This window comes from Jaculus jaculus, chromosome 8 (assembly GCF_020740685.1).
Source record: "Jaculus jaculus isolate mJacJac1 chromosome 8, mJacJac1.mat.Y.cur, whole genome shotgun sequence".
Taxonomy (NCBI): domain Eukaryota; kingdom Metazoa; phylum Chordata; class Mammalia; order Rodentia; family Dipodidae; genus Jaculus; species Jaculus jaculus.
In genome coordinates, this window is record NC_059109.1 from 58,913,897 (window position 1) to 58,922,651 (window position 8,755).

The window sequence follows — 8,755 nt, forward strand, 5'->3', positions numbered from 1 at the left end:
CATATACTATCACACATATATAAGAAATTTTTATGGACATATCACGTGTTGGGATCATCATTTCCTTCCTTGCTGCCCCAACTCCAATGAGGGCTCTTCTGACTGGGATTGCTGGTATTCACCATGGGGCTGTGGGTTATGAGTTGTGAGAGCAGCCATCAGCCACTGTGGTGGTGGGGGGCAATGCCTCTGGATATTCCTACCCTGTATAGGAATCAGATGTAACTAGAAGTAAAATCTATTTTACCCTGCCATCTCAGAGAAATATTTTTTTAAAATATACTATAGTTAATATAATTTTATATCTGAATAAAAGTGATGTGTAGGAGTTCTACCAATAAATGAAAGCAGTATATTTGTTCAAGCAAGCATAGATCTATTTTGATATGTGAGTAGTTTCTACTCATTTGTTCAGATCATTATGGCTTAGAATGAATAGAATTGGAAGATGAATGCCAAAGAAGCATATAAAGAACACTGGTGATAGATCTCTCATGATAGAATAGATGATAAAAATGTAGATATACCATTATACACAGACACAGTCAGAAGTTTCTTTCCATAGTGATTCAAATCCAGTCTAGTTAATAATGAAGATTATGCAACACACACAAAGTGAGACTATTATGTATTTGAATTTTTTTTTTTTTCTGCTTTTCAAGTTAGGGTCTTGCTCTACCCAGGCTGACATGAATGAAATTCACTAGGTGTTCTCAGGGTGGTCTTGAACTCATGGCAATCCTTCTACCTTTGCCTCCTGAGTGCAGGGATTAAAGGTGTGCTCCACCACACCCAGCCTTTATTTTTTATATAGTGAATTTTACACATGTAAAAATCTTCTTTATTGGTAAATGCTAAGATTATTCTAACAAAAAAAAAGATGTATTAAAAAGAATCTATGTAGAGTGGGCTTACTTCTCATTAATTTATAAATAGTAAGGTTGCCTAGCATACTAGAAAGTGATTATAAATATTTTAATATAGAATATGTATTATTTGCATGTTTTGAAATTACAGAAACATGGAAGCTGTGTTTTCCATTCTTTTTCTTGGTATTATTTTTGTTTGACAATTTTATACATGTCTACAATATACTTTGATCATATTTACCCACACATGAACCTCTCTTTTCTCTCTACCAATCCTGTTGAATCCCTTCTTCCCAACTAGTCTCCATCCTACTTTCATGTGTTTTTTTGTTCTTGGTATTTTTGCTAACAACTGGATTTAATTAGGGTTGCTTGCATGAGCACAGGAGGAGCTTGTTACTGGAAAATTATCAACTTACCAATGGCTAAAACAATGAAGAAAATTGCTATGAATTTCCCTCCTCTGTAACTATTAACTGTCACGTTTTTATTCTTATACCTTTCTTTCTGAACATTAAGGAAATTCACAGACTTGGATTCATGTTCTAAGAACATACAGAGACCTAAACACATTTGCCATACTGGAAAGGAGGTGAGGTATTTAAAAGATACAGAGAAAACAACATGTTTGAATGGGCTACCCATGAGGAAGACTTGAGGTTGCAGGTAAGACTGAGACGGTAAAAAGACTTCCCTAGTAGTCCTTTACTGATATATGCATGCTGGCATGAGCTTAGGTTTACAATTCAAATTGCATGTTAAAATTGTTTAAAATGTATACCTCATAATCAAAGAAGACTGTGATGATAACATTTACAAATTATAAATTTTTCTGAAGTTAAGATTGGTGTAGTACTTTCGTGGGCATGAGATACTTTAATATCCTTTATAGAACGTGTTTTATTGCATTTTGCAATGACATTTAACCTATGAATAGTATGGGAATCTAAATGTTTTCTAGATCCTTTAATCATAGATAACATAATCATGTGTTATTTGTAAAAAAAAAAAAAAATGGGATATATCTTTAAGACTTTTTTCCTTACTCAGAACTTAGGGGATAATAATGAAAAATATTTAGGGTAATATACTTAATAAAATAACAGGCGAGACAATAATAATTAAGTTATTTTTATTCTACTACTTGATTATATTTTGTTTACATTTTAATATAAATAAAGGGCATATGATGTTACATCTTTCTGTTTTAGGACTTTCTGTTCTAACTAAATTTTCATCTATTTTATGTGCAATACTGGAGAAAAGTAATTATTACATATTTGATAATTTTAAGAATAAGAATAATTTAAATGTCAAAAGGTATATTTAAGTATTTCAAGACAAATATTGTAAGCATTTGGAAGAAATAAATGACCATCATATATTTAACAAGTAAAATATATCTGTCATGATGTCTGGTATGATTTTACCCAAGATATTATATACTGTAATTTCAATAATTAACAAGTCAAGTCGTGGACATAGTTCCCATGGAAATTATATTTTAGAGGTTTAAATAAATGTTAAATAATTTAAAAGACAAATTTTAGTCATTTAGATGGAGATAACTATGCAATATCATTAGGTTTTAGTAGTTTAATTTACAATGGTACATTAATTGGCTAACAAAAGGAAGGTTCACTGTATTTCATGTGTAGTTAATCAGTTTGTTTTCATCTCTTATGTTTTTCAGTCTTCTGCGGTTAATGTTTTACTCTAATGGTGGAAGTGACTAGGCAAAAGTGATGATGTTGCCATTTGACAAAGTAAGAGGTTTGCAGCATGTCGATATATGTTGAATAATAGTCAAGTAAAACTTACAAAAATGTTCTCCATAGAGATGAACATATGAATTCAGTGAACAAATTCTAGGTTTGTTAATAATTGTTATCAAATATTTACATTATTAAAGACAGAAAAACTGGTTAATTTTGTGTAAGATAGAATTATTTATGCTTGAATTTGGGGAAAATAAAGCATGGTGTTCACTTGGTTGATTAGTAAATATTATATCCTTTGAATTATATCAAATCCATAACTGTATATAAAGACTGGGAAAATTGGAAATATACACCAAGATTTTTGATTTCAAACCTGTTTATTATTTTTTATTGTTTATTATTTCTTTTTTTTATAATTTTATTTATTTATTTATTTATTTAAGAGCGTCAAACACAGAGAGAAAGACAGATAGAGGGAGAGAGAGAGAATGGGCGCGCCAGGGCTTCCAGCCTCTGCAAACGAACTCCAGATGCGTGCGCCCCCTTGTGCATCTGGCTAACGTGGGACCTGGGGAACCGAGCCTCGAACTGGGGTCCTTAGGCTTCACAGGCAAGCGCTTAACCACTAAGCCATCTCTCCAGCCCTGTATATTATTTCTTAACTACTCATTATGAAATTTGTCTGACATATCTGAGATATGCACTAGATACCTCTCTTCGAACCCAATTCATTTGTTATGAATCTTTTCATAGCATTTTTCATCTCTTTATTTCTCAGTGTATAAATGGCTGGATTTAGGAGAGGTGTAAAAACAGCATAAAACACAGCAAGAAATTTGTCCACCCAGGTGATGTTAAGTGGCCACACATAGATGAAGATGCAGGGCACAAAGAAGGTCATCACCACTGTAATGTGGGCACTGCAGGTGGACAGTGCCTTAGATGCACCAGCTTTGGAGCTCTGGCAAACTGAGTAGAATATATGTGTATGATATCTGTAACAGAATAAAGCATGGCACACCCACAAGCCCACAAACAGCATTCATTAAAATGTCAAGTTCATAGGAATCTACACAGGCCAACAGTGGCATGTCACAGAAGAAACTGTTTATCTCCCTGGGGCCACAGAAATGCAGCTGTACAATCACAACCAGGTGACTCATGGCATGCACAAAGCCAATGGTCCAGGAAGTCAACACGAGCCCAGTGCATCTTTTCAGACTCATAATGGTGAAGTAGTAGAGTGGCTTGCAAATTGCCACATAGTGGTCATAGGCCATTACCACCAGGATCACCATGTCAGTTCCTGCAATGAAGTGGGTAAAGAAGTTCTGAGACATTCAGCCAACAGAGGAAGTGGTCTTGTTTTCTCTGAGAAAGTCTGTGATCATCTTGGGAGTAGTGACTGAGGAAAGCCACATGTCAACAAAGGACAAGTTGGCCAACAAGAAATACATGGGAGAATGGAGATGGTGGTCAATGGTGATTACTATCATGATGACAATATTTCCAGATACAAGGAGGAGATAAAACATCAGAAATACCATTAAGAGTATGATATGAATATCCTGTCAGTGGGCAAGTCCCAGAAGCACAAATTCTGACAAGTTGGACTGATTTCCTCTATCTATTTTATTCAGTGTGTCATTTGAAGTGATTTTAAATATAGTTTATAAATTAGTGTGATGAGAGAGACTACTTAACTTGTAGAATTTGACTTTAACATTGAAATGTAACATCTATATCAGAAATTTAAAGTACAAATACAAAAAATTATCTAAATATTAATAGTATTATGCCCCCAAAGTAAAAGCTAATGGATCCAGCATTAGTTTTCTAAGAAGCAGAGCATAAAGTATAACTATTATGTGAATGATCTATTAGCAAAGTAGTCACAAAAGAGGGGAGTTGAAAAGTATGGCAACATGAGCTAAAAAGTAATTGTGATCTCATTTGGAAAGTATAATGAACCCCATTAAAAATTCCAAATATGGTACCAACAATTATTATGTTGCATAAAAAGATATGATCTTACCATTTCTTTGTACTATCTATAATGATTTCTTTGCTAGTTGTGAAAACCACTTTTATGATGTAATAAAATTAAAATTGTAGCTTTACCCTCTAAGATAAATTATGGCACAACCTTTGTAAGAGAAGGTATATAGAAAATTGAGTAAGATTCCATTGTGTAGCTATACCACATCTTAGTTATTCATTCTTATTTGAGGAAAAATGGTTGAACCTGAAACAGATCATTCTCAGTGAACTTATCCAATCACAGAAAGAAAATTGCCACATAGTCTCACTCATCTACAGCACCTAACCTGAATCTACACAAGATGCCTTATATACCCAGCAAGCATCTTGAGGACTAGACAATAGGGTGGATGGGGAGGGAGGGGAGGGTAAGGGGGGGTGGGAAACACAATTCTATACCCAAATGGCAATGGTACCATAAAATTCTACATCCTAGAGGGCAGACCAAATGGTTGAACCTTCACCAGGCCCTTAGAGGGAACACCTGAGCTACAAGACATTGGAGAGGGTATGATGAAGACTGACCTTAATCTTCTACAGCTTCTCTCTCTTCTCTCTAACTCTTTTATATTGGTTATCTTTTTCTTCCTTTTCTTATTGGGAACTGACCTGTAACTCCCTGTACCAGTATGTGGCTATCATCCACAATGAGCTTTTGATCAGAGAGACCTACAAGGTTTCTCACAAGTAAGATAGATTTCTGTCAGAGTACTTGATGACCCACCAAAGGTTAGTGGTAAGACCATACTGCTGAAGACACCATATGCAGTTGACACATAAAATGGAATGACATGGCTGGAAGCTGGAAGAGAGTCAGTCCCCAGAGAGTCAGCGCATCTAGTGCCAGAAGGTGCTACATGAGTGACTGGGGCAAAATGACCAATATCTGTCCAAGCAACTCATGGTATAACCTACTTAGCAGCAAATAACTTGTTGTGATGCTCACACAAGTGCAATCGTGGCACACAGCCATGGTGGGAAACCAGCTGCTCCTGATTTGGCTAACTGATCCCCTCAGTGGAATGGGACCCATAACTGGAGCTGGGAAAGAAGTCAGAACCAGGGCCACTGTGAGAGAGTGTGTGTGAGTGAGTGTGTGTGTGAGTGTGTGTATGTGTGCGTGTGTGTGTGCGCAGTGAGAAGATGGCAGCGACGGGGGATGCAGCGTGAGGAGCCTGAGCAGTGCCTGGCCTCATTGAAATGGGCTGCCATGGCCCTCCACAACCCGCAGTATATTTTTGGAGATTTTATCCCTGATGAATTCAATAAGTTCTTTGTGACTCCCTGTTCATCAGTAGAGCTCCCTCCATACAGTGGGACAGCTCTGTATGGCTCACAGGCTACAGATGGACTGCCCAATGGACAAGACTGTTGGAGAATTGAGTTTGGTGTTAATGAAGTAATTGAACCCAGTGATGCTTTGTCGAGAACCCCCAGCTACAGTATTTCAAGCACGTTTAATCCTCAGGCCCCTGAATTTATTCTTGGTTGTACAACTTCCCAGAAGACCACTGCTGGCCTAGATAAAGAAGTGAACTTCAGTTCCATCGACAGCCAGTGCCCAGGCTCTGCCCTTGCTTTGGATAGCAGTTCTAATATGGAGGCAGATATCTTAGAAAATGATGGTGTCTCAGGTGGACTTGGACAAAGGGAGAGTAAAAAGAAGAAAAAACGGCCTCCTGGATATTACAGTTACCTGAAAGATGGTGGTGATGAGAGCATTTCTCCAGAAGCCCTGGTCAATGGTCATGCCACTTCAGCAGCTGCAAACAGCATGGGTGCAGAGGATGCAGAGTTAATGCCCATGTGCTTCCCTCAGTTATGCCCAGGACTTGTGACAGCCCCCAGAACTCCATGAACTTCATCAGTGATACTGTACCTGACAGTCCTTTTCCCCGAGCACTTGATGGCGATGCCAGGACTGCAGGGCTGCCTGAGGGCTGCCATGGGACTGACTTGGAGCAACCTTGCCTCCCTGCAGACAGCCTGCTAAGGACAGCTTTGGCACAGCCCTTTGCTGGCACCGATACTACTGAGAACCTTGTCATTGCTAATGGAAAAATACTTGAATCTTTGGGCGAGGGCACAGCTGCCAATGGGATAGAGTTGCACACAGTGGACAGTGTAGACTTGGACCCTTCAAAGCCTGAGAGTTCCTCACCTCCTGCTGAAAGCACAGTCTCAGTGTCGGGCGCCATTCCCATTAGCCAGCCTGCCAAGTCTTGGGCCAGCCTCTTCCATGATTCTAAGCCCTCTTCCTCCTCGCCCATGGCATATGTGGAAACTAAGTGTTCCCCTCCTATCCCATCTCCCCTGGCCTCTGAACAGCAGGTGGAAGTCAAAGAAGGGCTGGTTCCAGTCTCAGAGGTTCCTGGAGCCATAAAGATTGCAGAGTTGCTGGAGAATGTGACCCTAGTCCATATGCCAGTGTCCCTGCAACCCTGTGTGCTGATCAATAAAGGGAACTGGTGCTACTTTAATGCCATCCTGCAGGCATTGATGGCTTGCCCTCCAATGTACCACCTGATAAAGTTCATTCCTCTCTACTCAAAAGTGCAAAGGCCTTGCACATCAACACCCATGATAGACAGTTTTGTTCTGCTAATGAATGAGTTTACGAACATGCCAGTACCTCCCAAGCCCCGACAAGTTCTTGGGGAGAAAATCGTGAGGGATATCCACCCAGGAGCTGCCTTCGAGCCCATGTACATTTACAGACTCCTGACGGTTATCAAGTCAAGCCTCTCTGAAAAGGGCTGACAAGAAGATGCTGAGGAGTACCTGTGCTTCATTCTCAATGGACTTCATGAGGAAATGCTGAGCCTGAAGAAGCTCCTGTCCCCTGAACTTACAATTTCCAACGGGCCCAGAAGCCACTTAGTCAATGACGAAGAGCAGGAGGAAGAAGGTGAAGGAAGTGTGGATGAGTGGGAGCAGGTGGGCCCCAGGAATAAGACCTCTGTCAGGCGCCAGGCAGAATTTGTCCAGACTCCCATTTCTGGCATTTTTGGTGGCCACATCAGGTCCGTGGTGTACCAGCACAGCTCAAAAGAGTCTGCCACATTACAGCCATTCTTCACACTGCAGTTGGACTTCCAGTCCGACAAGATCCGTACAGTTCAGGATGCACTGGAAAGTTTGGTGGCGAGAGAATCTGTCCAAGGTACACCACCAAAGACAAACAAGAGGTGGAGGTCAGTCAGAGAGCGACCCTGGAGAAGCCCCCTCCCGCCCTCGTGCTGCACCTGAAGCGCTTTGTCCATGAGAAGACGGCGGCTGTCAGAAGCTGGTCAAGAATATTGACTACCCCATGGACTTGGAGATCTGCAGAAAGCTGCTCTCTCGGGGGTTTAAAAATAAGAATTTTAAATGCCACAGACCCTACAGGCTGTTTGCAGTGGTCTACCAGCGACAGGCGGCCATTACACGACGGATGTCTTCCAGATAGGGCTGAACGGCTGGCTGCGCGTTGACCAGATGGTCACGGCGATGAACCAGTACCAGGTGGTGAAGCCAACCGGCGGGCGCACAGCCTACCCCCTGCATTACCGCCGCGTGGGCCTGCTGTAGCCCTGCGAGTGTGCCTGACGCTGCTTCCTCGAACTCCGACTCTCCCTAACTTCCCTCTTCTCGTGCTCGTTAGAGAGACTCTCCCTTTGCAAACATGGGCTTGAGTGGAAAGGAGATGCCTTGGGGCGTGTGCACTGCATAGTTCATGTTGGCGTCTAACTTCCAAATCAAAATATTTGATGGAAACAGACTGTCTCTTGATTTCAGAAAATACACAAAAACCCATACTTGTGAAATAATGCTGATTCCTGAGCTAAGGGAGCTCACATCTGACCCCCAGTCTGATGGCTAAGTAGAATAAATCCTGCACCAGCAACTCTTATAAATTTGTGAAAATGAATTTTATCTTTCCTTAAAAAAATAAATTTTTTAATCCACCACACTTTCCTCCCCCACCCTTTAGTTTTTGATAAATGATAAAAAAAAAAATGAGCCAGTTATCAGAGATGGAATAGTTCTTACTTTAAAAGAAAAATAAATACAAAAAAATATGTTGCTGGTTCCTAATAGGAAAAATGCAATTTAATAATTGTGCAATGACAAATTGCTTAAGTA

The 8,755-nt window shown here is 40.0% G+C and overlaps 2 pseudogenes; one reads left to right on the forward strand and one right to left on the reverse strand.

The window, feature by feature from the left end:
• Positions 1-3,293: 3,293 nt before the first annotated feature.
• Positions 3,294-5,842, reverse strand: LOC101601830 (annotated as a pseudogene).
• Positions 5,841-8,200, forward strand: LOC101617322 (annotated as a pseudogene).
• Positions 8,201-8,755: the final 555 nt, after the last annotated feature.